The 27,710-nt window shown below is 35.9% G+C and overlaps 14 non-coding genes across 14 annotated transcripts; all 14 read left to right on the forward strand.

The window, feature by feature from the left end:
* Positions 1-2,040: 2,040 nt before the first annotated feature.
* On the forward strand, positions 2,041-2,133 carry TRNAI-UAU (transfer RNA isoleucine (anticodon UAU)). The gene is given in 2 exon segments: positions 2,041-2,078; positions 2,098-2,133. It is a non-coding gene; the product is annotated as a tRNA-Ile (tRNA).
* Positions 2,134-3,851: 1,718 nt separating this feature from the next.
* TRNAI-UAU (transfer RNA isoleucine (anticodon UAU)) lies at positions 3,852-3,944 on the forward strand. Its single transcript is given in 2 exon segments — positions 3,852-3,889; positions 3,909-3,944. It is a non-coding gene; the product is annotated as a tRNA-Ile (tRNA).
* Positions 3,945-4,746: 802 nt separating this feature from the next.
* On the forward strand, positions 4,747-4,839 carry TRNAI-UAU (transfer RNA isoleucine (anticodon UAU)). Its single transcript is given in 2 exon segments — positions 4,747-4,784; positions 4,804-4,839. It is a non-coding gene; the product is annotated as a tRNA-Ile (tRNA).
* A 3,512-nt stretch (positions 4,840-8,351) lies between these two features.
* On the forward strand, positions 8,352-8,444 carry TRNAI-UAU (transfer RNA isoleucine (anticodon UAU)). The gene is given in 2 exon segments: positions 8,352-8,389; positions 8,409-8,444. It is a non-coding gene; the product is annotated as a tRNA-Ile (tRNA).
* Positions 8,445-12,839: 4,395 nt separating this feature from the next.
* On the forward strand, positions 12,840-12,932 carry TRNAI-UAU (transfer RNA isoleucine (anticodon UAU)). The gene is given in 2 exon segments: positions 12,840-12,877; positions 12,897-12,932. It is a non-coding gene; the product is annotated as a tRNA-Ile (tRNA).
* Positions 12,933-15,530: 2,598 nt separating this feature from the next.
* Positions 15,531-15,623, forward strand: TRNAI-UAU (transfer RNA isoleucine (anticodon UAU)). The gene is given in 2 exon segments: positions 15,531-15,568; positions 15,588-15,623. It is a non-coding gene; the product is annotated as a tRNA-Ile (tRNA).
* Positions 15,624-16,833: 1,210 nt separating this feature from the next.
* TRNAI-AAU (transfer RNA isoleucine (anticodon AAU)) lies at positions 16,834-16,926 on the forward strand. The gene is given in 2 exon segments: positions 16,834-16,871; positions 16,891-16,926. It is a non-coding gene; the product is annotated as a tRNA-Ile (tRNA).
* An 810-nt stretch (positions 16,927-17,736) lies between these two features.
* On the forward strand, positions 17,737-17,829 carry TRNAI-UAU (transfer RNA isoleucine (anticodon UAU)). The gene is given in 2 exon segments: positions 17,737-17,774; positions 17,794-17,829. It is a non-coding gene; the product is annotated as a tRNA-Ile (tRNA).
* An 807-nt stretch (positions 17,830-18,636) lies between these two features.
* On the forward strand, positions 18,637-18,729 carry TRNAI-AAU (transfer RNA isoleucine (anticodon AAU)). Its single transcript is given in 2 exon segments — positions 18,637-18,674; positions 18,694-18,729. It is a non-coding gene; the product is annotated as a tRNA-Ile (tRNA).
* A 2,608-nt stretch (positions 18,730-21,337) lies between these two features.
* Positions 21,338-21,430, forward strand: TRNAI-UAU (transfer RNA isoleucine (anticodon UAU)). The gene is given in 2 exon segments: positions 21,338-21,375; positions 21,395-21,430. It is a non-coding gene; the product is annotated as a tRNA-Ile (tRNA).
* A 1,210-nt stretch (positions 21,431-22,640) lies between these two features.
* On the forward strand, positions 22,641-22,733 carry TRNAI-AAU (transfer RNA isoleucine (anticodon AAU)). Its single transcript is given in 2 exon segments — positions 22,641-22,678; positions 22,698-22,733. It is a non-coding gene; the product is annotated as a tRNA-Ile (tRNA).
* An 810-nt stretch (positions 22,734-23,543) lies between these two features.
* Positions 23,544-23,636, forward strand: TRNAI-UAU (transfer RNA isoleucine (anticodon UAU)). Its single transcript is given in 2 exon segments — positions 23,544-23,581; positions 23,601-23,636. It is a non-coding gene; the product is annotated as a tRNA-Ile (tRNA).
* An 807-nt stretch (positions 23,637-24,443) lies between these two features.
* On the forward strand, positions 24,444-24,536 carry TRNAI-AAU (transfer RNA isoleucine (anticodon AAU)). The gene is given in 2 exon segments: positions 24,444-24,481; positions 24,501-24,536. It is a non-coding gene; the product is annotated as a tRNA-Ile (tRNA).
* Positions 24,537-27,152: 2,616 nt separating this feature from the next.
* TRNAI-AAU (transfer RNA isoleucine (anticodon AAU)) lies at positions 27,153-27,245 on the forward strand. Its single transcript is given in 2 exon segments — positions 27,153-27,190; positions 27,210-27,245. It is a non-coding gene; the product is annotated as a tRNA-Ile (tRNA).
* The last annotated feature ends 465 nt before the right edge of the window (positions 27,246-27,710 follow it).

Here is a 27,710-nt window from a genome sequence, read left to right on the forward strand (position 1 = left end):
TATCACCGTGGACAGCTTATTCAAGTGCCATCTGGCATGCATGTTCCTTTGTTGCTCATCATTTATCACCAAAAATGATTTTCTTTTTCAATTCTTATGACTGTACTGATTGTATTGAATAAAATCCACATCTAGCATAACCAACTAATGCTGCAAAGTGCTCCAGTGGCGCAATTGGTCAGCACGCGGTACTTATAAGACAGTATCTGTAGAGCGATGCCGAGGTTGTGAGTTCAAGCCTCACCTGGAGTATCTTTGTATACTGTTTTTTTTCCTTTTCTTATGTCATTAGTCATTGATTATAAACTGCTACCTTAGTGTTTAATATGATATTACAAAGGATGGAAGAAAGAAAGAAAAAACACAAACATGATTGTGCATTTAAGTTGTCAGCACACATCTGCTTTGGTTCAAATGCACTGCATATCTTCCTTCAGTCAGCCAACAAAACAGCAATGGAAAAGATTAACATACTGTAGGTAAAGCAGTTGCATCAAATAGATTTTCTGCAATATAGCATGATAATCCATACTGACAGCTCTGGATAGTACCAGCACATTTCTTGCTGGACTTGGTAATGCAAAGAACACAGTAAACAGCTTCACTTTTTCCTCAAAAATAAATAATTGACTATTAAAAACCTAACAGTCTTAAATAAGAACATCAGTAAGCACCACTGGCATAATGAATAAGTCACTGCCCTCCTAAGCCAGGGGGTCCAAGTCCCATATGGGGTGGAAGTCATTACAGCAAGTGTCTCATCACTAGAGTTGATATTTTATCCTTGCTTCAACTGTAAAACAGTCTTGCAGTGTTTAGCTTGTAAAAAATGACCACAGAGCTAAAATATGACATTAATTATGATAACATTGTTGTTGTTGTTGTTTTTTAAACCTTTTCTATCACCGTGGACAGCTTATTCAAGTGCCATCTGGCATGCATGTTCCTTTGTTGCTCATCATTCATCACCAAAAATGATTTTCTTTTTCAATTCTTATGACTGTACTTATTGTATTGAATAAAATCCACATCTAACATAACCAATTAATGCTGCGAAGTGCTCCAGTGGTGCAATTTGTCAGTGCACGGTACTTATAAGACAGTATCTGTTGAGCAATGCAGAGGTTGTAAGTTCAAGCCTCACCTGGAGCATCTTTGTATACTGTTTTTTTTTTCCTTTTCTTATGTCATTAGTCATTGATTATAAACTGCTACCGTAATATTTGATATGATATTACAAAGGATGGAAGAAAGAAAGAAAAAACACAAACATGATTGTGCATTTAAGTTGTCAGCACACATCTGCTTTGGTTCAAATGCACTGCATATCTTCCTTCAGTCAGCCAACAAAACAGCAATGGAAAAGATTAACATACTGTTGGTAAAGCAGTTGCATCAAATTGATTTTCTGCAATATAGCATGATAATCCATACTGACAGCTCTGGATAGTACCAGCACATTTCTTGCTGGACTTGGCAATGCAAAGAACACTGTAAACAGCTTAACTTTTCTTCAAAAATAAATAATTGACTATTAAAAACCTATCAGTCTTAAATAAGGACATCAGTAAGCACCACTGGCATAATGGATAAGGCACTGTTCTCCTAAGCCAGTCGTTGTGGGTTTAAGTCCCGTCTGAGTTGGAAGTCATTACAGCAAGTGGCATAATGGATAAGTCACTGCCCTCCTAAGCCACGGGGTCCAAGTCCCATATGGGGTGGAAGTCATTACAGCAAGTGTCTCATCACTAGAGTTGATATTTTATCCTTGCTTCAACTGTAAAACAGTCTTGCAGTGTTTAGCTTGTAAAAAATGACCACAGAGCTAAAATATGACATTAATTATGATAACATTGTTGTTGTTGTTTTTTAAACCTTTTCTATCACCGTGGACAGCTTATTCAAGTGCCGTCTGGCATGCATGTTCCTTTGTTGCTCATCATTCATCACCATAAATGATTTTCTTTTTCAATTCTTATGACTGTACTGATTGTATTGAATAAAATCCACATCTAGCATAACCAATTATTGCTGCAAAGTGCTCCAGTGGCGCAATTGGTCAGCGCGCGGTACTTATAAGACAGTATCTGTTGAGCGATGCCGAGGTTGTGAGTTCAAGCCTCACCTGGAGCATCTTTGTATACTGTTTTTTTTTTCCTTTTCTTATGTCATTAGTCATTGATTATAAACTGCTACCTTAATATTTAATATGATATTACAAAGGATGGAAGAAAGAAAGAAAAAACACAAACATGATTGTGCATTTAAGTTGTCAGCACACATCTGCTTTGGTTCAAATGCACTGCATATCTTCCTTCAGTCAGCCAACAAAACAGCAATGGAAAAGATTAACATACTGTAGGTAAAGCAGTTGCATCAAATAGATTTTCTGCAATATAGCATGATAATCCATACTGACAGCTCTGGATAGTACCAGCACATTTCTTGCTGGACTTGGTAATGCAAAGAACACAGTAAACAGCTTCACTTTTTCCTCAAAAATAAATAATTGACTATTAAAAACCTAACAGTCTTAAATAAGAACATCAGTAAGCACCACTTGCATAATGGGTAAGGCACTGTTCTCCTAAGCCAGTGGTTGTGGGTTTAAGTCCCGTCTGAGTTGGAAATCATTACAGCAAGTTTTTCGTCACTAAAGTTGATATTTTATCCTTGCTTCAACTGTAAAACAGTCTTGCAGTGTTTAGCTTGTAAAAAATGACCACAGAAGCTAAAATATGACATTAATTATGATAACATTGTTGTTGTTGTTTTTTTAAACCTTTTCTATCACCGTGGACAGCTTATTCAAGTGCCATCTGGCATGCATGTTCCTTTGTTGCTCATCATTTATCACCAAAAATGATTTTCTTTTTCAATTCTTATGACTGTACTGATTGTATTGAATAAAATCCACATCTAGCATAACCAACTAATGCTGCAAAGTGCTCCAGTGGCGCAATTGGTCAGCGCACGGTACTTATAAGACAGTATCTGTTGAGCAATGCCAAAGTTGTGAGTTTCAGCCTCACCTGGAGCATCTTTGTATACTGTTTTTTTTCCTTTTCTTATGTCATTAGTCATTGATTATAAACTGCTACCTTAATATGTAATATGATATTACAAAGGATGGAAGAAAGAAAGAAAAAACACAAACATGATTGTGCATTTAAGTTGTCAGCACACATCTGCTTTGTTTCAAATGCACTGCATATCTTCCTTCAGTCAGCCAACAAAACAGCAATGGAAAAGATGAACATACTGTTGGTAAAGCAGTTGCATCAAATTGATTTTCTGCAATATAGCATGATAATCCATACTGACAGCTCTGGATAGTACCAGCACTTTTGTTGCTGGACTTGGTAATGCAAAGAACACAGTAAACAGCTTCACTTTTTCCTCAAAAATAAATAATTGACTATTAAAAACCTAACAGTCTTAAATAAGAACATCAGTAAGCACCACTGGCATAATGAGTAAGGCACTGTTCTCCTAAGCCTGTGGTTGTGGGTTTAAGTCCCGTCTGAGTTGGAAGTCATTACAGCAAGTGTCTCATCACTAGAGTTGATATTTTATCCTTGCTTCAACTGTAAAACAGTCTTGCAGTGTTTAGCTTGTAAAAAATGACCACAGAAGCTAAAATATGACATTAATTATGATAACATTGTTGTTGTTATTTTTTAAACCTTTTCTATCACTGTGGACAGCTTACTCAAGTGCCGTCTGGCATGCATGTTCCTTTGTTGCTCATCATTCATCACCAAAAATGATTTTATTTTTCAATTCTTATGACTGTACTGATTGTATTGAATAAAATCCACATCTAGCATAACCAATTAATGCTGCAAAGTGCTCCAGTGGCGCAATTGGTCAGCGCGTGGTTCTTATAAGACAGAATCTGTTGAGCAATGCCGAGGTTGTGAGTTCAAGCCTCACCTGGAGCATACTGTTTTTTTTTCCTTTTCTTATGTCATTAGTCATTGATTATAAACTGCTACCTTAATATTTAATATGATATTACAAAGGATGGAAGAAAGAAAGAAAAACACAAACATGATTGTGCATTTAAGTTGTCAGCACACATCTGCTTTGGTTCAAATGCACTGCATATCTTCCTTCAGTCAGCCAACAAAACAGCAATGGAAAAGATTAACATACTGTTGGTAAAGCAGTTGCATCAAATTGATTTTCTGCAATATAGCATGATAATCCATACTGACAGCTCTGGATAGTACCAGCACATTTCTTGCTGGACTTGGTAATGCAAAGAACACAGTAAACAGCTTCACTTTTTTTCAAAAATAAATAATTGACTATTAAAAACCTATCAGTTTTAAATAAGGACATCAGTAAGCACCACTGGCATAATGGATAAGGCACTGTTCTCCTAAGCCAGTGGTTGTGGGTTTAAGTCCCGTCTGAGTTGGAAGTCATTACAGCAAGTGTCTCATCACTAGAGTTGATATTTTATCCTTGCTTCAACTGTAAAATAGTCTTGCAGTGTTCAGCTTGTAAAAAATGACCACAGAAGCTAAAATATGACATTAATTATGATAACATTGTTTTTGTTGTTTTTTAAACCTTTTCTATCACCGTGGACAGCTTATTCAAGTGCCATCTGGCATGCATGTTCCTTTGTTGCTCATCATTCATCACCAAAAATGATTTTCTTTTTCAATTCTTATGACTGTACTGATTGTATTGAATAAAATCCACATCTAGCATAACCAATTAATCCAGCAAAGTGCTCCAGTGGCGCAATTGGTCAGCGCGTGGTACTTATAAGACAGTATCTGTTGAGCAATGCCGAGGTTGTGAGTTCAAACCTCACCTGGAGCATATTTGAATACTGTTTTTTTTTCCTTTTCTTATGTCATTAGTAATTGATTATAAACTGCTACCTTAATATTTAATATGATATTACAAAGGATGGAAGAAAGAAAGAAAAAACACAAACATGATTGTGCATTTAAGTTGTCAGCACACATCTGCTTTGGTTCAAATGCACTGCATATCTTCCTTCAGTCAGCCAACAAAACAGCAATGGAAAAGATTAACATACTGTTGGTAAAGCAGTTGCATCAAATTGATTTTCTGCAATATAGCATGATAATCCATACTGACAGCTCTGGATAGTACCAGCACATTTCTTGCTGGACTTGGTAATGCAAAGAACACAGTAAACAGCTTCACTTTTTTTCAAAAATAAATAATTGACTATTAAAAACCTATCAGTCTTAAATAAGAACATCAGTAAGCACCACTGGCATAATGGATAAGTCACTGCCCTCCTAAGCCAGGGGGTCCAAGTCCCATATGGGGTGGAAGTCATTACAGCAAGTGTCTCATCACTAGAGTTGATATTTTATCCTTGCTTCAACTGTAAAACAGTCTTGCAGTGTTTAGCTTATAAAAAATGACCACAGAAGCTAAAATATGACATTAATTATGATAACATTGTTGTTGTTGTTTAAGCCTTTTCTATCACCGTGGACAGCTTATTCAAGTGCCATCTGGCATGCATGTTTCTTTGTTGCTCATCATTCATCACTAACAATGATTTTCTTTTTCAATTCTTATGACTGTACTGATTGTATTGAATAAAATCCACATCTAGCATAACCAATTAATGCTGCAAAGTGCTCCAGTGGTGCAATTGGTCAGCGCGCGGTACTTATAAGACAGTATCTGTTGAGCAATGCCGAAGTTGTGAGTTCAAGCCTCACCTGGAGCATCTTTGTATACTGTTTGTTTTCCTTTTCTTATGTCATTAGTCATTGATTATAAACTGCTACCTTAATATTTAATATGATATTACAAAGGATGGAAGAAAGAAAGAAAAAACACAAACATGATTGTGCATTTAAGTTTTCAGCACACATCTGCTTTGGTTCAAATGCACTGCATATCTTCCTTCAGTCAGCCAACAAAACAGCAATGGAAAAGATTAACATACTGTTGGTAAAGCAGTTGCATCAAATTGATTTTCTGCAATATAGCATGATAATCCATACTGACAGCTCTGGATAGTACCAGCACATTTCTTGCTGGACTTGGTAATGCAAAGAACACAGTAAACAGCTTCACTTTTTCATCAAAAATAAATAATTGACTATTAAAAAAATAACAGTCTTAAATAAGAACATCAGTAAGCACCACTGGCATAATGGATAAGTCACTGCCCTCCTAAGCCACGGGGTCCAAGTCCCATATGGGGTGGAAGTCATTACAGCAAGTGTCTCATCACTAGATTTGATATTTTATCCTTGCTTCAACTGTAAAACAGTCTTGCAGTGTTTAGCTTATAAAAAATGACCACAGAAGCTAAAATATGACATTAATTATGATAACATTGTTGTTGTTGTTTAAGCCTTATTCTATCACCGTGGACAGCTTATTCAAGTGCCATCTGGCATGCATGTTTCTTTGTTGCTCATCATTCATCACTAACAATGATTTTCTTTTTCAATTCTTATGACTGTACTGATTGTATTGAATAAAATCCACATCTAGCATAACCAACTAATGCTGCAAAGTGCTCCAGTGGCGCAATTGGTCAGCGCACGGTACTTATAAGACAGTATCTGTTGAGCAATGCTGAAGTTGTGAGTTCAAGCCTCACCTGGAGCATCTTTGTATACTGTTTTTTTTTCCTTTTCTTATGTCATTAGTCATTGATTATAAACTGCTACCTTAGTATTTAATATGATATTACAAAGGATGGAAGAAAGAAAGAAAAAACACAAACATGATTGTGCATTTAAGTTGTCAGCACACATCTGCTTTGGTTCAAATGCACTGCATATCTTCCTTCAGTCAGCCAACAAAACAGCAATGGAAAAGATTAACATACTGTTGGTAAAGCAGTTGCATCAAATTGATTTTCTGCAATATAGCATGATAATCCATACTGACAGCTCTGGACAGTACCAGCACATTTCTTGCTGGACTTGGCAATGCAAAGAACACAGTAAACAGCTTAACTTTTCTTCAAAAATAAATAATTGACTATTAAAAACCTATCAGTCTTAAATAAGGACATCAGTAAGCACCACTGGCATAATGGATAAGGCACTGTTCTCCTAAGCCAGTCGTTGTGGGTTTAAGTCCCGTCTGCGTTGGAAGTCATTACAGCAAGTGTCTCATCACTAGAGTTGATATTTTATCCTTGCTTCAACTATAAAACAGTCTTGCAGTGTTTAGCTTGTAAAAAATTACCACAGAAGCTAAAATATTACATTAATTATGATAACATTGTTGTTGTTATTTTTTAAACCTTTTCTATCACCGTGGACAGCTTATTCAAGTGCCATCTGGCATGCATGTTCCTTTGTTGCTCATCATTCATTTACCAAAAATGATTTTATTTTTCAATTCTTATGACTGTACTGATTGTATTGAATGAAATCCACATCTAGCATAACCAATTAATGCTGTAAAGTGCTCCAGTGGCGCAATTGGTCAGCGTGCGGTTCTTATAAGACAGAATCTGTTGAGCAATGCCGAGGTTGTGAGTTCAAGCATCACCTGGAGCATACTGTTTTTTTTTCCTTTTCTTATGTCATTAGTCATTGATTATAAACTGCTACCTTAATATTTAATATAATATTACAAAGGATGGAAAAAAGAAAGAAAAAACACAAACATGATTGTGCATTTAAGTTGTCAGCACACATCTGCTTTGGTTCAAATGCACTGCATATCTTCCTTCAGTCAGCCAACAAAACAGCAATGGAAAAGATTAACATACTGTTGGTAAAGCAGTTGCATCAAATTGATTTTCTGCAATATAGCATGATAATCCATACTGACAGCTCTGGATAGTACCAGCACATTTCTTGCTGGACTTGGTAATGCAAAGAACACAGTAAACAGCTTCACTTTTTCCTCAAGAATAAATAATTGACTATTAGAAACCTAACAGTCTTAAATAAAAACATCAGTAAGCACCACTGGCATAATGGGTAAGGCACTGTTCTCCTAAGCCAGTGGTTGTGGGTTTAAGTCCCGTCTGAGTTGGAAGTCATTACAGCAAGTGTCTCATCACTAGAGTTGATATTTTATCCTTGCTTCAACTGTAAAACAGTCTTGCAGTGTTTAGCTTGTAAAAAATGACCACATAAGCTAAAATATTACATTAATTATAACATTGTTGTTGTTGTTGTTGTTGTTGTTGTTTTTTAAACCTTTTCTATCACCGTGGACAGCTTATTCAAGTGCCATCTGGCATGCATGTTCCTTTGTTGCTCATCATTTATCACCAAAAATGATTTTCTTTTTCAATTCTTATGACTGTACTGATTGTATTGAAAAAAATCCACATCTAGCATAACCAATTAATGCTGCAAGGTGCTCCTGTGGCGCAATTGGTCAGCGCGCGGTACTTATAAGACAGTATCTGTTGAGCAATGCCGAGGTTGTGAGTTCAAGCCTCACCTGGAGCATCTTTGTATACTGTTTTTTTTCCTTTTCTTATGTCATTAGTCATTGATTATAAACTGCTACCTTAATATTTATTTTGATATTACAAAGGATGGAAGAAAGAAAGAAAAAACACTAACATGATTGTGCATTTAAGTTGTCAGCACACATCTGCTTTGGTTCAAATGCACTGCATATCTTCCTTCAGGCAGCCAACAAAACAGCAATGAAAAAGATTAACATACTGTTGGTAAAGCAGTTGCATCAAATTGATTTTCTGCAATATAGCATGATAATCCATACTGAAAGCTTTGGATAGTACCAGCACATTTCTTGTTGGACTTGGTAATGCAAAGAACACAGTAAACAGCTTCACTTTTTCCTCAAAAATAAATAATTGACTATTAAAAACCTAACAGTCTTAAATAAGAACATCAGTAAGCACCACTGGCATAATGGATGTCACTGCCCTCCTAAGCCAGGGGGTCCAAGTCCCATATGGGGTGGAAGTCATTACAGCAAGTGTCTCATCACTAGAGTTGATATTTTATCCTTGCTTCAACTGTAAAACAGTCTTGCAGTGTTTAGCTTATAAAAAATGACCACAGAAGCTAAAATATGACATTAATTATGATAACATTGTTGTTGTTGTTTAAGCCTTTTCTATCACCGTGGACAGCTTATTCAAGTGCCATCTGGCATGCATGTTCCTTTGTTGCTCATCATTCATCACCAACAATGATTTTCTTTTTCAATTCTTATGACTGTACTGATTGTATTGAATAAAATCCACATCTAGCATAACCAATAAATGCTGCAAAGTGCTCCAGTGGCGCAATTGATCAGTGCATAGGTCTTATAAGACAGTATCTGTTGAGCAATGCCGAGGTTGTGAGTTCAAGCCTCACCTGGAGCATCTTTATATACTGTTTTTTTCCTTTTCTTATGTCATTAGTCATTGATTATAAACTGCTACCTTAATATTTAATATGATATTACAAAGGATGGAAGAAAGAAAGAAAAACACAAACATGATTGTGCATTTAAGTTGTCAGCACACATCTGCTTTGGTTCAAATGCACTGCATATCTTCCTTCAGCCAGCCAACAAAACAGCAATGGAAAAGATTAACATACTGTTGGTAAAGCAGTTGCATCAAATTGATTTTCTGCAATATAGCATGATAATCCATACTGACAGCTCTGGATAGTACCAGCACATTTCTTGCTGGACTTGGTAATGCAAAGAACACAGTAAACAGCTTCACATTTTCCTCAAAAATAAATAATTGACTATTAAAAACCTAATAGTCTTAAATAAGAACATCAGTAAGCACCACTGGCATAATGGATAAGTCACTGCCCTCCTAAGCCACGGGGTCCAAGTCCCATATGGGGTGGAAGTCATTACAGCAAGTGTCTCATCACTACAGTTGATATTTTATCCTTGCTTCAACTGTAAAACAGTCTTGCAGTGTTTAGCTTGTAAAAAATGACCACAGAAGCTAAAATATGACATTAATTATGATAACATTGTTGTTGTTGTTTTTTAAACCTTTTCTATCACCGTGGACAGCTTATTCAAGTGCCATCTGGCATGCATGTTCCTTTGTTGCTCATCATTCATCTCCAAAAATGATTTTCTTTTTCAATTCTTATGACTGTACTGATTGTATTGAATAAAATCCACATCTAGCATAACCAATTAATGCTGCAAAGTGCTCCAGTGGTGCAATTGGTCAGCACGCGGTATTTATAAGACAGTATCTGTTGAGCGATGCCGAGGTTGTGAGTTCATGCCTCACCTGGAGCATCTTTGTATACTGTTTTTTTTTTCCTTTTCTTATGTCATTAGTCATTGATTATAAACTGCTACCTTAATATTTATTTTGATATTACAAAGGATGGAAGAAAGAAAGAAAAAACACTAACATGATTGTGCATTTAAGTTGTCAGCACACATCTGCTTTGGTTCAAATGCACTGCATATCTTCCTTCAGGCAGCCAACAAAACAGCAATGAAAAAGATTAACATACTGTTGGTAAAGCAGTTGCATCAAATTGATTTTCTGCAATATAGCATGATAATCCATACTGAAAGCTTTGGATAGTACCAGCACATTTCTTGTTGGACTTGGTAATGCAAAGAACACAGTAAACAGCTTCACTTTTTCCTCAAAAATAAATAATTGACTATTAAAAACCTAACAGTCTTAAATAAGAACATCAGTAAGCACCACTGGCATAATGGATAAGTCACTGCCCTCCTAAGCCAGGGGGTCCAAGTCCCATATGGGGTGGAAGTCATTACAGCAAGTGTCTCATCACTAGAGTTGATATTTTATCCTTGCTTCAACTGTAAAACAGTCTTGCAGTGTTTAGCTTATAAAAAATGACCACAGAAGCTAAAATATGACATTAATTATGATAACATTGTTGTTGTTGTTTAAGCCTTTTCTATCACCGTGGACAGCTTATTCAAGTGCCATCTGGCATGCATGTTCCTTTGTTGCTCATCATTCATCACCAACAATGATTTTCTTTTTCAATTCTTATGACTGTACTGATTGTATTGAATAAAATCCACATCTAGCATAACCAATAAATGCTGCAAAGTGCTCCAGTGGCGCAATTGATCAGTGCATGGGTCTTATAAGACAGTATCTGTTGAGCAATGCCGAGGTTGTGAGTTCAAGCCTCACCTGGAGCATCTTTATATACTGTTTTTTTCCTTTTCTTATGTCATTAGTCATTGATTATAAACTGCTACCTTAATATTTAATATGATATTACAAAGGATGGAAGAAAGAAAGAAAAACACAAACATGATTGTGCATTTTAGTTGTCAGCACACATCTGCTTTGGTTCAAATGCACTGCATATCTTCCTTCAGCCAGCCAACAAAACAGCAATGGAAAAGATTAACATACTGTTGGTAAAGCAGTTGCATCAAATTGATTTTCTGCAATATAGCATGATAATCCATACTGACAGCTCTGGATAGTACCAGCACATTTCTTGCTGGACTTGGTAATGCAAAGAACACAGTAAACAGCTTCACTTTTTCCTCAAAAATAAATAATTGACTATTAAAAACCTAATAGTCTTAAATAAGAACATCAGTAAGCACCACTGGCATAATGGATAAGTCACTGCCCTCCTAAGCCACGGGGTCCAAGTCCCATATGGGGTGGAAGTCATTACAGCAAGTGTCTCATCACTACAGTTGATATTTTATCCTTGCTTCAACTGTAAAACAGTCTTGCAGTGTTTAGCTTGTAAAAAATGACCACAGAAGCTAAAATATGACATTAATTATGATAACATTGTTTTTGTTGTTTTTTAAACCTTTTCTATCACCGTGGACAGCTTATTCAAGTGCCATCTGGCATGCATGTTCCTTTGTTGCTCATCATTCATCTCCAAAAATGATTTTCTTTTTCAATTCTTATGACTGTACTGATTGTATTGAATAAAATCCACATCTAGCATAACCAATTAATGCTGCAAAGTGCTCCAGTGGTGCAATTGGTCAGCACGCGGTATTTATAAGACAGTATCTGTTGAGCGATGCCGAGGTTGTGAGTTCATGCCTCACCTGGAGCATCTTTGTATACTGTTTTTTTTTTCCTTTTCTTATGTCATTAGTCATTGATTATAAACTGCTACCTTTGTATTTAATATGATATTACAAAGGATGGAAGAAAGAAAGAAAAAACACAAACATGATTGTGCATTTAAGTTGTCAGCACACATCTGCTTTGGTTCAAATGCACTGCATATCTTCCTTCAGTCAGCCAACAAAACAGCAATGGAAAAGATTAACATACTGTTGGTAAAGCAGTTGCATCAAATTGATTTTCTGCAATATAGCATGATAATCCATACTGACAGCTCTGGATAGTACCAGCACATTTCTTGCTGGACTTGGTAATGCAAAGAACACAGTAACCAGCTTCACTTTTTCCTCAAAAATAAATAATTGACTATGAAAAACCTAACAGTCTTAAATATGAACATCAGTAAGCACCACTGGCATAATGGGTAAGGCACTGGTCTCCTAAGCCATTGGTTGTGGGTTTAAGTCCTGTCTGAGTTGGAAGTCATTACAGCAAGTGTCTCATCACTAGAGTTGATATTTTATCCTTGCTTCAACTGTAAAATAGTCTTGCAGTGTTCAGCTTGTAAAAAATGACCACAGAAGCTAAAATATGACATTAATTATGATAACATTGTTTTTGTTGTTTTTTAAACCTTTTCTATCACCGTGGACAGCTTATTCAAGTGCCATCTGGCATGCATGTTCCTTTGTTGCTCATCATTCATCACCAAAAATGATTTTCTTTTTCAATTCTTATGACTGTACTGATTGTATTGAATAAAATCCACATCTAGCATAACCAATTAATCCAGCAAAGTGCTCCAGTGGCGCAATTGGTCAGCGCGTGGTACTTATAAGACAGTATCTGTTGAGCAATGCCGAGGTTGTGAGTTCAAACCTCACCTGGAGCATATTTGAATACTGTTTTTTTTTCCTTTTCTTATGTCATTAGTAATTGATTATAAACTGCTACCTTAATATTTAATATGATATTACAAAGGATGGAAGAAAGAAAGAAAAAACACAAACATGATTGTGCATTTAAGTTGTCAGCACACATCTGCTTTGGTTCAAATGCACTGCATATCTTCCTTCAGTCAGCCAACAAAACAGCAATGGAAAAGATTAACATACTGTTGGTAAAGCAGTTGCATCAAATTGATTTTCTGCAATATAGCATGATAATCCATACTGACAGCTCTGGATAGTACCAGCACATTTCTTGCTGGACTTGGTAATGCAAAGAACACAGTAAACAGCTTCACTTTTTTTCAAAAATAAATAATTGACTATTAAAAACCTATCAGTCTTAAATAAGAACATCAGTAAGCACCACTGGCATAATGGATAAGTCACTGCCCTCCTAAGCCAGGGGGTCCAAGTCCCATATGGGGTGGAAGTCATTACAGCAAGTGTCTCATCACTAGAGTTGATATTTTATCCTTGCTTCAACTGTAAAACAGTCTTGCAGTGTTTAGCTTATAAAAAATGACCACAGAAGCTAAAATATGACATTAATTATGATAACATTGTTGTTGTTGTTGTTTAAGCCTTTTCTATCACCGTGGACAGCTTATTCAAGTGCCATCTGGCATGCATGTTTCTTTGTTGCTCATCATTCATCACTAACAATGATTTTCTTTTTCAATTCTTATGACTGTACTGATTGTATTGAATAAAATCCACATCTAGCATAACCAATAAATGCTGCAAAGTGCTCCAGTGGTGCAATTGGTCAGCGCGCGGTACTTATAAGACAGTATCTGTTGAGCAATGCCGAAGTTGTGAGTTCAAGCCTCACCTGGAGCATCTTTGTATACTGTTTGTTTTCCTTTTCTTATGTCATTAGTCATTGATTATAAACTGCTACCTTAATATTTAATATGATATTACAAAGGATGGAAGAAAGAAAGAAAAAACACAAACATGATTGTGCATTTAAGTTGTCAGCACACATCTGCTTTGGTTCAAATGCACTGCATATCTTCCTTCAGTCAGCCAACAAAACAGCAATGGAAAAGATTAACATACTGTTGGTAAAGCAGTTGCATCAAATTGATTTTCTGCAATATAGCATGATAATCCATACTGACAGCTCTGGATAGTACCAGCACATTTCTTGCTGGACTTGGTAATGCAAAGAACACAGTAAACAGCTTCACTTTTTCATCAAAAATAAATAATTGACTATTAAAAAAATAACAGTCTTAAATAAGAACATCAGTAAGCACCACTGGCATAATGGATAAGTCACTGCCCTCCTAAGCCACGGGGTCCAAGTCCCATATGGGGTGGAAGTCATTACAGCAAGTGTCTCATCACTAGAGTTGATATTTTATCCTTGCTTCAACTGTAAAACCTTCTTGCAGTGTTTAGCTTGTAAAACATGACCACAGAAGCTAAAATATGACATTAATTATGATAACATTGTTGTTGTTGTTTTTTAAACCTATACTATCACAGTGGACAGCTTATTCAAGTGCCATCTGGCATGCATGTTCCTTTGTTGCTCATCATTCATCACCAAAAATAATTTTCTTTTTCAATTCTTATGACTGTACTGATTGTATTGAATAAAATCCACATCTAGCATAACCAATTAATGCTGCAAAGTGCTCCAGTGGCGCAATTGGTCAGCGCGCGGTACTTATAAGACAGTATCTGTTGAGCAATGTCGATGTTGTGAGTTCAAGCCTCACTTGGAGCATCTTTGTACACTATTTTTTTTCCTTTTCTTATGTCATTAGTCATTGATTATAAACTGCTACCTTAATATTTAATATGATATTACAAAGGATGGAAGAAAGAAAGAAAAAACACAAACATGATTGTGCATTTAAGTTGTCAGCACACATCTGCTTTGGTTCAAATGCACTGCATATCTTCCTTCATTCAGCCAACAAAACAGCAATGAAAAAGATTAACATACTGTTGGTAAAGCAGTTGCATCAAATTGATTTTCTGCAATATAGCATGATAATCCATACTGAAAGCTCTGGATAGTACCAGCACATTTCTTGTTGGACTTGGTAATGCAAAGAACACAGTAAACAGCTTCACTTTTTCCTCAAAAATAAATAATTGACTATTAAAAACCTAACAGTCTTAAATAAGAACATCAGTAAGCACCACTGGCATAATGGATAAGTCACTGCGCTCCTAAGCCAGGGGGTCCAAGTCCCATATGGGGTGGAAGTCATTACAACAAGTGTCTCATCACCAGAGTTGATATTTTATCCTTGCTTCAACTGTAAAACCGTCTTGCAGTGTTTAGCTTATAAAAAATGACCACAGAAGCTAAAATATGACATTAATTATGATAACATTGTTGTTGTTTTTTAAACCTTTTCTATCACCGTGGACAGCTTATTCAAGTGCCATCTGGGATGCATGTTCCTTTGTTGCTCATCATTCATCACCAACAATGATTTTCTTTTTCAATTCTTATGACTGTACTGATTGTATTGAATAAAATCCACATCTAGCATAACCAACAAAACCTGCAAAGTGTTCCAGTGGCGCAATTGGTCAGCGCGCGGTACTTATAAGACAGTATCTATTGAGCAATGCCGAGGTTGTGAGTTCAAGCCTCACCTGGAGCATCTTTGTATACTATTTTTTTTCCTTTTCTTATGTCATTAGTCATTGATTATAAACTGGTAGCCTTAATATTTAATATGATATGACCACAGAAGCTAAAATATGACATTAATTATGATAACATTGTTGTTGTTGTTGTTTTTTAAACCTTTTTTATCACCGTGGACAGCTTATTCAAGTGCCATCTGGCATGCATGTTCCTTTGTTGCTCATCATTCATCACCAAAAATGATTTTCTTTTTCAATTCTTATGACTGTACTGATTGTATTGAATAAAATCCACATCTAGCATAGCCAATCAATGCTGCAAAGTGCTCCAGTGGCGCAATTGATCAGCGTGCGGTATTTATAAGACAGTATCTGTTGAGCAATGCCGAGGTTGTGAGTTCAAGCCTCACCTGGAGCATCTTTGTATACTGGTTTTTTTTCCTTTTCTTATGTCATTAGTCATTGATTATAAACTGCTACCTTAATATTTAATATGATATTACAAAGGATGGAAGAAAGAAAGAAAAACACAAACATGATTGTGCATTTAAGTTGTCAGCACACATCTGCTTTGGTTCAAATGCACTGCATATCTTCCTTCAGCCAGCCAACAAAACAGCAATGGAAAAGATTAACATACTGTTGGTAAAGCAGTTGCATCAAATTGATTTTCTGCAATATAGCATGATAATCCATACTGACAGCTCTGGATAGTACCAGCACATTTCTTGCTGGACTTGGTAATGTAAAAAAACACAGTAAACAGCTTCACTTTTTCCTCAAAAATAAATAATTGACTATTAAAAACCTTACAGTCTTAAATAAGAACATCAGTAAGCACCACTGGCATAATGGATATGTCACTGCCCTCCTAAGCCACGAGGTCCAAGTCCCATATGGGGTGGAAGTCATTACAGCAAGTGTCTCATCACTAGAGTTGATATTTTATCCTTGCTTCAACTGTAAAACAGTCTTGCAGTGTTTAGCTTGTAAAAAATGACCACAGAAGCTAAAATATGACATTAATTATGATAACATTGTTGTTGTTGTTTTTTAAACCTTTTCTATCACCGTGGACAGCTTATTCAAGTGCCATCTGGAATGTATGTTCCTTTGATGCTCATCATTCATCACCAAAAATGATTTTCTTTTTCAATTCTTATGACTGTACTGATTGTATTGAATAAAATCCACATCTAGCATAACCAACTAATACTGCAAAGTGCTCCAGTGGCGCAATTGGTCAGCGTGCGGTACTAATAAGACAGTATCTGTTGAGCAATGCTGAGGTTGTGAGTTCAAGCCTCACCTGGAGCGTCTTTGTATACTGTTTTTTTTTCTATTTCTAATGTCATTAGTCATTGATTATAAACTGCTACCTTAATATTTAATATGATATTACAAAGGATGGAAGAAAGAAAGAAAAAACACAAACATGATGGTGCATTTTAGTTGTCAGCACACTTCTGCTTTGGTTCAAATGCACTGCATATCTTCCTTCAGTCAGCCAACAAAACAGCAATGGAAAAGATTAACATACTGTTGGTAAAGCAGTTGCATCAAATTGATTTTCTGCAATATAGCATGATAATCCATACTGACAGCTCTGGATAGTACCAGCACATTTCTTGCTGGACTTGGTAATGCAAAGAACACAGTAAACAGCTTCACTTTTTTCAAAAAGAAATAATTGACTATTAAAAACCTATCAGTCTTAAATAAGGACATCAGTAAGCACCACTGGCATAATGGATAAGGCACTGTTCTCCTAAGCCAGTGGTTGTGGGTTTAAGTCCGGTCTGAGTTGGAAGTCATTACAGCAAGTGTCTCATCACTAGAGTTGATATTTTATCCTTGCTTCAACTGTAAAACAGTCTTGCAGTGTTTAGCTTGTAAAAAATGACAACAGAAGCTAAAATATGACATTAATTATGATAACATTGTTGTTGTTGTTTTTTAAACCTTTTCTATCACCGTGGACAGCTTATTCAAGTGCCATCTGGCATGCATATTCCTTTGTTGCTCATCATTTATCACCAAAAATGATTTTCTTTTTCAATTCTTATGACTGTACTGATTGTATTGAATAAAATCCACATCTAGCATAACCAACTAATGCTGCAAAGTGCTCCAGTGGCGCAATTGGTCAGCGCGCGGTATTTATAAGACAATATCTGTTGAGAGATGCCGAGGTTGTGAGTTCAAGCCTCACCTGGAGCTTCTTTGTATACTGTTTTTTTTCCTTTTCTTATGTCATTAGTCATTGATTATAAACTGCTACCTTAATATTTAATATGATATTACAAAGGATGGAAGAAAGAAAGAAAAAACACAAACATGATTGTGCATTTAAGTTGTCAGCACACATCTGCTTTGGTTCAAATGCACTGCATATCTTCCTTCAGTCAGCCAAAAAAACAGCAATGGAAAAGATTAACATACTGTTGGTAAAGCAGTTGCATCAAATTGATTTTCTGCAATATAGCATGATAATCCATACTGAAAGCTCTGGATAGTACCAGCACATTTCTTGTTGGACTTGGTAATGCAAAGAACACAGTAAACAGCTTCACTTTTTCCTCAAAAATAAATAATTGACTATTAAAAACCTAACAGTCTTAAATAAGAACATCAGTAAGCACCACTGGCATAATGGATAAGTCACTGCGCCCTCCTACGCCAGGGGGCCCAAGTCCCATATGGGGTGGAAGTCATTACAGCAAGTGTCTCATCACTAGAGTTGATATTTTATCCTTGCTTCAACTGTAAAACAGTCTTGCAGTGTTTAGCTTGTAAAAAATGACCACAGAAGCTAAAATATGACATTAATTATGATAACATTGTTGTTGTTGTTTTTTAAACCTTTTCTATCACCGTGGACAGCTTATTCAGGTGCCATCTGGCATGCATGTTCCTTTGTTGCTCATCATTCATCACCAAAAATGATTTTCTTTTTCAATTCTTATGACTGTACTGATTGTATTGAATAAAATCCACATCTAGCATAACCAACTAATGCTGCAAAGTGCTCCAGTGGCGCAATTGGTCAGCGTGTGGTACTAATAAGACAGTATCTGTAGAGCAATGCCGAAGTTGTGAGTTCAAGCCTCACCTGGAGCGTCTTTGTACATTGTTTTTTTTTCTATTTCTAATGTCATTAGTCATTGATTATAAACTGCTACCTTAATATTTAATATGATATTACAAAGGATGGAAGAAAGAAAGAAAAAACACAAACATGATGGTGCATTTTAGTTGTCAGCACACATCTGCTTTGGTTCAAATGCACTGCATATCTTCCTTCAGTCAGCCAACAAAACAGCAATGGAAAAGATTAACATACTGTTGGTAAAGCAGTTGCATCAAATTGATTTTCTGCAATATAGCATGATAATCCATACTGACAGCTCTGGATAGTACCAGCACATTTCTTGCTGGACTTGGTAATGCAAAGAACACAGTAAACAGCTTCACTTTTTTCAAAAATAAATAATTGACTATTAAAAACCTATCAGTCTTAATTAAGGACATCAGTAAGCACCACTGGCATAATGGATAAGGCACTGTTCTCCTAAGCCAGTGGTTGTGGGTTTAAGTCCCGTCTGAGTTGGAAGTCATTACAGCAAGTGTCTCATCACTAGAGTTGATATTTTATCCTTGCTTCAATTGTAAAACAGTCTTGCAGTGTTTAGCTTGTAAAAAATGACAACAGAAGCTAAAATATGACATTAATTATGATAACATTGTTGTTGTTGTTTTTTAAACCTTTTCTATCACCGTGGACAGCTTATTCAAGTGCCATCTGGCATGCATGTTCCTTTGTTGCTCAACATTTATCACCAAAAATGTTTTTCTTTTTCAATTCTTATGACTGTACTGATTGTATTGAATAAAATCCACATCTAGCATAACCAATTAATGCTGCAAAGTGCTCCAGTGGCGCAATTGGTCAGCACGCGGTACTTATAAGACAGTATCTGTTGAGCGATGCCGAGGTTGTGAGTTCAAGATACACCTGGAGCTTCTTTGTATACTGTTTTTTTTCCTTTTCTTATGTCATTAGTCATTGATTATAAACTGCTACCTTAATATTTAATATGATATTACAAAGGATGAAAGAAAGAAAGAAAAAACACAAACATGATTGTGCATTTAAGTTGTCAGCACACATCTGCTTTGGTTCAAATGCACTGCATATCTTCCTTCAGTCAGCCAACAAAACAGCAATGGAAAAGATTAACATACTGTTGGTAAAGCAGTTGCATAAATTGATTTTCTGCAATATAGCATGATAATCCATACTGAAAGCTCTGGATAGTACCAGCACATTTCTTGTTGGACTTGGTAATGCAAAGAACACAGTAAACAGCTTCACTTTTTCCTCAAAAATAAATAATTGACTATTAAAAACCTAACAGTCTTAAATAAGAACATCAGTAAGCACCACTGGCATAATGGATAAGGCACTGTTCTCCTAAGCCAGTGGTTGTGGGTTTAAGTCCCGTCTGGGTTGGAAGTCATTACAGCAAGTGTCTCATCACTAGAGTTGATATTTTATCCTTGCTTCAACTGTAAAACAGTCTTGCAGTGTTTAGCTTGTAAAAAATGACCACAGAAGCTAAAATATGACATTAATTATGATAACATTGTTGTTGCTGTTTTTTAAACCTTTTCTATCACCGTGGACAGCTTATTCAAGTGCCATCTGGCATGCATGTTCCTTTGTTGCTCATCATTCATCACCAAAAATGATTTTCTTTTTCAATTCTTATGAATGTACTGATTGTATTGAATAAAATCCACATCTAGCATAACCAATCAATGCTGCAAAGTGCTCCAGTGGCGCAGTTGGTCAGCGTGCAAAACTTATAAGACAGTATCTGTTGAGCAATGCAGTGGTTGTGAGTTCAAGCCTCATCTGGAACATCTTTGTTTACTGTTTTTTTTCCTTTTCTTATGTCATTAGTCATTGATTATAAACTGCTACCTTAATATTTAATATGATATTACAAAGGATGGAAGAAAGAAAGAAAAAACACAAACATGATTGTGCATTTAAGTTGTCAGCACACATCTGCTTTGGTTCAAATGCACTGCATATCTTCCTTCATTCAGCCAACAAAACAGCAATGAAAAAGATTAACATACTGTTGGTAAAGCAGTTGCATCAAATTGATTTTCTGCAATATAGCATGATAATCCATACTGAAAGCTCTGGATAGTACCAGCACATTTCTTGTTGGACTTGGTAATGCAAAGAACACAGTAAACAGCTTCACTTTTTCCTCAAAAATAAATAATTGACTATTAAAAACCTAACAGTCTTAAATAAGAACATCAGTAAGCACCACTGGCATAATGGATAAGTCACTGCGCTCCTAAGCCAGGGGGTCCAAGTCCCATATGGGGTGGAAGTCATTACAACAAGTGTCTCATCACCAGAGTTGATATTTTATCCTTGCTTCAACTGTAAAACCGTCTTGCAGTGTTTAGCTTATAAAAAATGACCACAGAAGCTAAAATATGACATTAATTATGATAACATTGTTGTTGTTTTTTAAACCTTTTCTATCACCGTGGACAGCTTATTCAAGTGCCATCTGGGATGCATGTTCCTTTGTTGCTCATCATTCATCACCAACAATGATTTTCTTTTTCAATTCTTATGACTGTACTGATTGTATTGAATAAAATCCACATCTAGCATAACCAACAAAACCTGCAAAGTGTTCCAGTGGCGCAATTGGTCAGCGCGCGGTACTTATAAGACAGTATCTATTGAGCAATGCCGAGGTTGTGAGTTCAAGCCTCACCTGGAGCATCTTTGTATACTATTTTTTTTCCTTTTCTTATGTCATTAGTCATTGATTATAAACTGGTAGCCTTAATATTTAATATGATATGACCACAGAAGCTAAAATATGACATTAATTATGATAACATTGTTGTTGTTGTTGTTTTTTAAACCTTTTTTATCACCGTGGACAGCTTATTCAAGTGCCATCTGGCATGCATGTTCCTTTGTTGCTCATCATTCATCACCAAAAATGATTTTCTTTTTCAATTCTTATGACTGTACTGATTGTATTGAATAAAATCCACATCTAGCATAGCCAATCAATGCTGCAAAGTGCTCCAGTGGCGCAATTGATCAGCGTGCGGTATTTATAAGACAGTATCTGTTGAGCAATGCCGAGGTTGTGAGTTCAAGCCTCACCTGGAGCATCTTTGTATACTGTTTTTTTTTCCTTTTCTTATGTCATTAGTCATTGATTATAAACTGCTACCTTAATATTTAATATGATATTACAAAGGATGGAAGAAAGAAAGAAAAACACAAACATGATTGTGCATTTAAGTTGTCAGCACACATCTGCTTTGGTTCAAATGCACTGCATATCTTCCTTCAGCCAGCCAACAAAACAGCAATGGAAAAGATTAACATACTGTTGGTAAAGCAGTTGCATCAAATTGATTTTCTGCAATATAGCATGATAATCCATACTGACAGCTCTGGATAGTACCAGCACATTTCTTGCTGGACTTGGTAATGTAAAAAAACACAGTAAACAGCTTCACTTTTTCCTCAAAAATAAATAATTGACTATTAAAAACCTTACAGTCTTAAATAAGAACATCAGTAAGCACCACTGGCATAATGGATATGTCACTGCCCTCCTAAGCCACGAGGTCCAAGTCCCATATGGGGTGGAAGTCATTACAGCAAGTGTCTCATCACTAGAGTTGATATTTTATCCTTGCTTCAACTGTAAAACAGTCTTGCAGTGTTTAGCTTGTAAAAAATGACCACAGAAGCTAAAATATGACATTAATTATGATAACATTGTTGTTGTTGTTTTTTAAACCTTTTCTATCACCGTGGACAGCTTATTCAAGTGCCATCTGGAATGTATGTTCCTTTGATGCTCATCATTCATCACCAAAAATGATTTTCTTTTTCAATTCTTATGACTGTACTGATTGTATTGAATAAAATCCACATCTAGCATAACCAACTAATACTGCAAAGTGCTCCAGTGGCGCAATTGGTCAGCGTGCGGTACTAATAAGACAGTATCTGTTGAGCAATGCTGAGGTTGTGAGTTCAAGCCTCACCTGGAGCGTCTTTGTATACTGTTTTTTTTTCTATTTCTAATGTCATTAGTCATTGATTATAAACTGCTACCTTAATATTTAATATGATATTACAAAGGATGGAAGAAAGAAAGAAAAAACACAAACATGATGGTGCATTTTAGTTGTCAGCACACTTCTGCTTTGGTTCAAATGCACTGCATATCTTCCTTCAGTCAGCCAACAAAACAGCAATGGAAAAGATTAACATACTGTTGGTAAAGCAGTTGCATCAAATTGATTTTCTGCAATATAGCATGATAATCTATACTGACAGCTCTGGATAGTACCAGCACATTTCTTGCTGGACTTGGTAATGCAAAGAACACAGTAAACAGCTTCACTTTTTTCAAAAAGAAATAATTGACTATTAAAAACCTATCAGTCTTAAATAAGGACATCAGTAAGCACCACTGGCATAATGGATAAGGCACTGTTCTCCTAAGCCAGTGGTTGTGGGTTTAAGTCCGGTCTGAGTTGGAAGTCATTACAGCAAGTGTCTCATCACTAGAGTTGATATTTTATCCTTGCTTCAACTGTAAAACAGTCTTGCAGTGTTTAGCTTGTAAAAAATGACAACAGAAGCTAAAATATGACATTAATTATGATAACATTGTTGTTGTTGTTTTTTAAACCTTTTCTATCACCGTGGACAGCTTATTCAAGTGCCATCTGGCATGCATATTCCTTTGTTGCTCATCATTTATCACCAAAAATGATTTTCTTTTTCAATTCTTATGACTGTACTGATTGTATTGAATAAAATCCACATCTAGCATAACCAATTAATGCTGCAAAGTGCTCCAGTGGCGCAATTGGTCAGCGCGCGGTATTTATAAGACAATATCTGTTGAGAGATGCCGAGGTTGTGAGTTCAAGCCTCACCTGGAGCTTCTTTGTATACTGTTTTTTTTCCTTTTCTTATGTCATTAGTCATTGATTATAAACTGCTACATTAATATTTAATATGATATTACAAAGGATGGAAGAAAGAAAGAAAAAACACAAACATGATTGTGCATTTAAGTTGTCAGCACACATCTGCTTTGGTTCAAATGCACTGCATATCTTCCTTCAGTCAGCCAAAAAAACAGCAATGGAAAAGATTAACATACTGTTGGTAAAGCAGTTGCATCAAATTGATTTTCTGCAATATAGCATGATAATCCATACTGAAAGCTCTGGATAGTACCAGCACATTTCTTGTTGGACTTGGTAATGCAAAGAACACAGTAAACAGCTTCACTTTTTCCTCAAAAATAAATAATTGACTATTAAAAACCTAACAGTCTTAAATAAGAACATCAGTAAGCACCACTGGCATAATGGATAAGTCACTGCGCCCTCCTACGCCAGGGGGCCCAAGTCCCATATGGGGTGGAAGTCATTACAGCAAGTGTCTCATCACTAGAGTTGATATTTTATCCTTGCTTCAACTGTAAAACAGTCTTGCAGTGTTTAGCTTGTAAAAAATGACCACAGAAGCTAAAATATGACATTAATTATGATAACATTGTTGTTGTTGTTTTTTAAACCTTTTCTATCACCGTGGACAGCTTATTCAGGTGCCATCTGGCATGCATGTTCCTTTGTTGCTCATCATTCATCACCAAAAATGATTTTCTTTTTCAATTCTTATGACTGTACTGATTGTATTGAATAAAATCCACATCTAGCATAACCAACTAATGCTGCAAAGTGCTCCAGTGGCGCAATTGGTCAGCGTGTGGTACTAATAAGACAGTATCTGTAGAGCAATGCCGAAGTTGTGAGTTCAAGCCTCACCTGGAGCGTCTTTGTACATTGTTTTTTTTTCTATTTCTAATGTCATTAGTCATTGATTATAAACTGCTACCTTAATATTTAATATGATATTACAAAGGATGGAAGAAAGAAAGAAAAAACACAAACATGATGGTGCATTTTAGTTGTCAGCACACATCTGCTTTGGTTCAAATGCACTGCATATCTTCCTTCAGTCAGCCAACAAAACAGCAATGGAAAAGATTAACATACTGTTGGTAAAGCAGTTGCATCAAATTGATTTTCTGCAATATAGCATGATAATCCATACTGACAGCTCTGGATAGTACCAGCACATTTCTTGCTGGACTTGGTAATGCAAAGAACACAGTAAACAGCTTCACTTTTTTCAAAAATAAATAATTGACTATTAAAAACCTATCAGTCTTAATTAAGGACATCAGTAAGCACCACTGGCATAATGGATAAGGCACTGTTCTCCTAAGCCAGTGGTTGTGGGTTTAAGTCCCGTCTGAGTTGGAAGTCATTACAGCAAGTGTCTCATCACTAGAGTTGATATTTTATCCTTGCTTCAATTGTAAAACAGTCTTGCAGTGTTTAGCTTGTAAAAAATGACAACAGAAGCTAAAATATTACATTAATTATGATAACATTGTTGTTGTTGTTTTTTAAACCTTTTCTATCACCGTGGACAGCTTATTCAAGTGCCATCTGGCATGCATGTTCCTTTGTTGCTCAACATTTATCACCAAAAATGTTTTTCTTTTTCAATTCTTATGACTGTACTGATTGTATTGAATAAAATCCACATCTAGCATAACCAATTAATGCTGCAAAGTGCTCCAGTGGCGCAATTGGTCAGCACGCGGTACTTATAAGACAGTATCTGTTGAGCGATGCCGAGGTTGTGAGTTCAAGATACACCTGGAGCTTCTTTGTATACTGTTTTTTTTCCTTTTCTTATGTCATTAGTCATTGATTATAAACTGCTACCTTAATATTTAATATGATATTACAAAGGATGAAAGAAAGAAAGAAAAAACACAAACATGATTGTGCATTTAAGTTGTCAGCACACATCTGCTTTGGTTCAAATGCACTGCATATCTTCCTTCAGTCAGCCAACAAAACAGCAATGGAAAAGATTAACATACTGTTGGTAAAGCAGTTGCATAAATTGATTTTCTGCAATATAGCATGATAATCCATACTGAAAGCTCTGGATAGTACCAGCACATTTCTTGTTGGACTTGGTAATGCAAAGAACACAGTAAACAGCTTCACTTTTTCCTCAAAAATAAATAATTGACTATTAAAAACCTAACAGTCTTAAATAAGAACATCAGTAAGCACCACTGGCATAATGGATAAGGCACTGTTCTCCTAAGCCAGTGGTTGTGGGTTTAAGTCCCGTCTGGGTTGGAAGTCATTACAGCAAGTGTCTCATCACTAGAGTTGATATTTTATCCTTGCTTCAACTGTAAAACAGTCTTGCAGTGTTTAGCTTGTAAAAAATGACCACAGAAGCTAAAATATGACATTAATTATGATAACATTGTTGTTGCTGTTTTTTAAACCTTTTCTATCACCGTGGACAGCTTATTCAAGTGCCATCTGGCATGCATGTTCCTTTGTTGCTCATCATTCATCACCAAAAATGATTTTCTTTTTCAATTCTTATGAATGTACTGATTGTATTGAATAAAATCCACATCTAGCATAACCAATCAATGCTGCAAAGTGCTCCAGTGGCGCAGTTGGTCAGCGTGCAAAACTTATAAGACAGTATCTGTTGAGCAATGCCGTGGTTGTGAGTTCAAGCCTCATCTGGAACATCTTTGTTTACTGTTTTTTTTCCTTTTCTTATGTCATTAGTCATTGATTATAAACTGCTACCTTAATATTTAATATGATATTACAAAGGATGGAAGAAAGAAAGAAAAAACACAAACATGATTGTGCATTTAAGTTGTCAGCACACATCTGCTTTGGTTCAAATGCACTGCATATCTTCCTTCAGTCAGCCAACAAAACAGCAATGGAAAAGATTAACATACTGTTGGTAAAGCAGTTGCATCAAATTGATTTTCTGCAATATAGCATGATAATCCATACTGACAGCTCTGGATAGTACCAGCACATTTCTTGCTGGACTTGGTAATGCAAAGAACACAGTAAACAGCTTCACTTTTTCTCAGAAATAAATAATTGACTATTAAAAACCTATCAGTCTTAAATAAGGACATCAGTAAGCACCACTGGCATAATGGATAAGGCACTGTTCTCCTAAGCCAGTGGTTGTTGGTTTAAGTCCCGTCTGAGTTGGAAGTCATTACAGCAAGTGTCTCATCACTAGAGTTGATATTTTATCCTTGCTTCAACTGTTAAACAGTCTTGCAGTGTTTAGCTTGTAAAAAATGACCACAGAAGCTAAAATATGACATTAATTATGATAACATTGTTGTTGTTGTTTTTTAAACCTTTTCTATCACCGTGGACAGCTTATTCAAGTGCCATCTGGAATGTATGTTCCTTTGATGCTCATCATTCATCACCAAAAATGATTTTCTTTTTCAATTCTTATGACTGTACTGATTGTATTGAATAAAATCCACATCTAGCATAACCAACTAATACTGCAAAGTGCTCCAGTGGCGCAATTGGTCAGCGTGCGGTACTAATAAGACAGTATCTGTTGAGCAATGCTGAGGTTGTGAGTTCAAGCCTCACCTGGAGCGTCTTTGTATACTGTTTTTTTTCCTTTTCTTATGTCATTAGTCATTGATTATAAACTGCTACCTTAATATTTAATATGATATTACAAAGGATGGAAGAAAGAAAGAAAGCACACAAACATAATTGTGCATTTAAGTTGTCAGCACACATCTGCTTTGGTTCAAATGCACTGCATATCTTCCTTCAGTCAGCCAACAAAACAGCAATGGAAAAGATTAACATACTGTTGGTAAAGCAGTTGCATCAAATTGATTTTCTGCAATATAGCATGATAATCCATACTGACAGCTCTGGATAGTACCAGCACATTTCTTGCTGGACTTGGTAATGCAAAGAACACAGTAAACAGCTTCTCTTTTTAAAAATAAATAAATAATTGACTATTAAAAACCTATCAGTCTTAAATAAGGACATCAGTAAGCACAACTGGCATAATGGATAAGGCACTGTTCTCCTAAGCCAGTGGT

This window comes from Pseudophryne corroboree, unplaced genomic scaffold (assembly GCF_028390025.1).
Source record: "Pseudophryne corroboree isolate aPseCor3 unplaced genomic scaffold, aPseCor3.hap2 scaffold_1422, whole genome shotgun sequence".
Classification (NCBI taxonomy): domain Eukaryota; kingdom Metazoa; phylum Chordata; class Amphibia; order Anura; family Myobatrachidae; genus Pseudophryne; species Pseudophryne corroboree.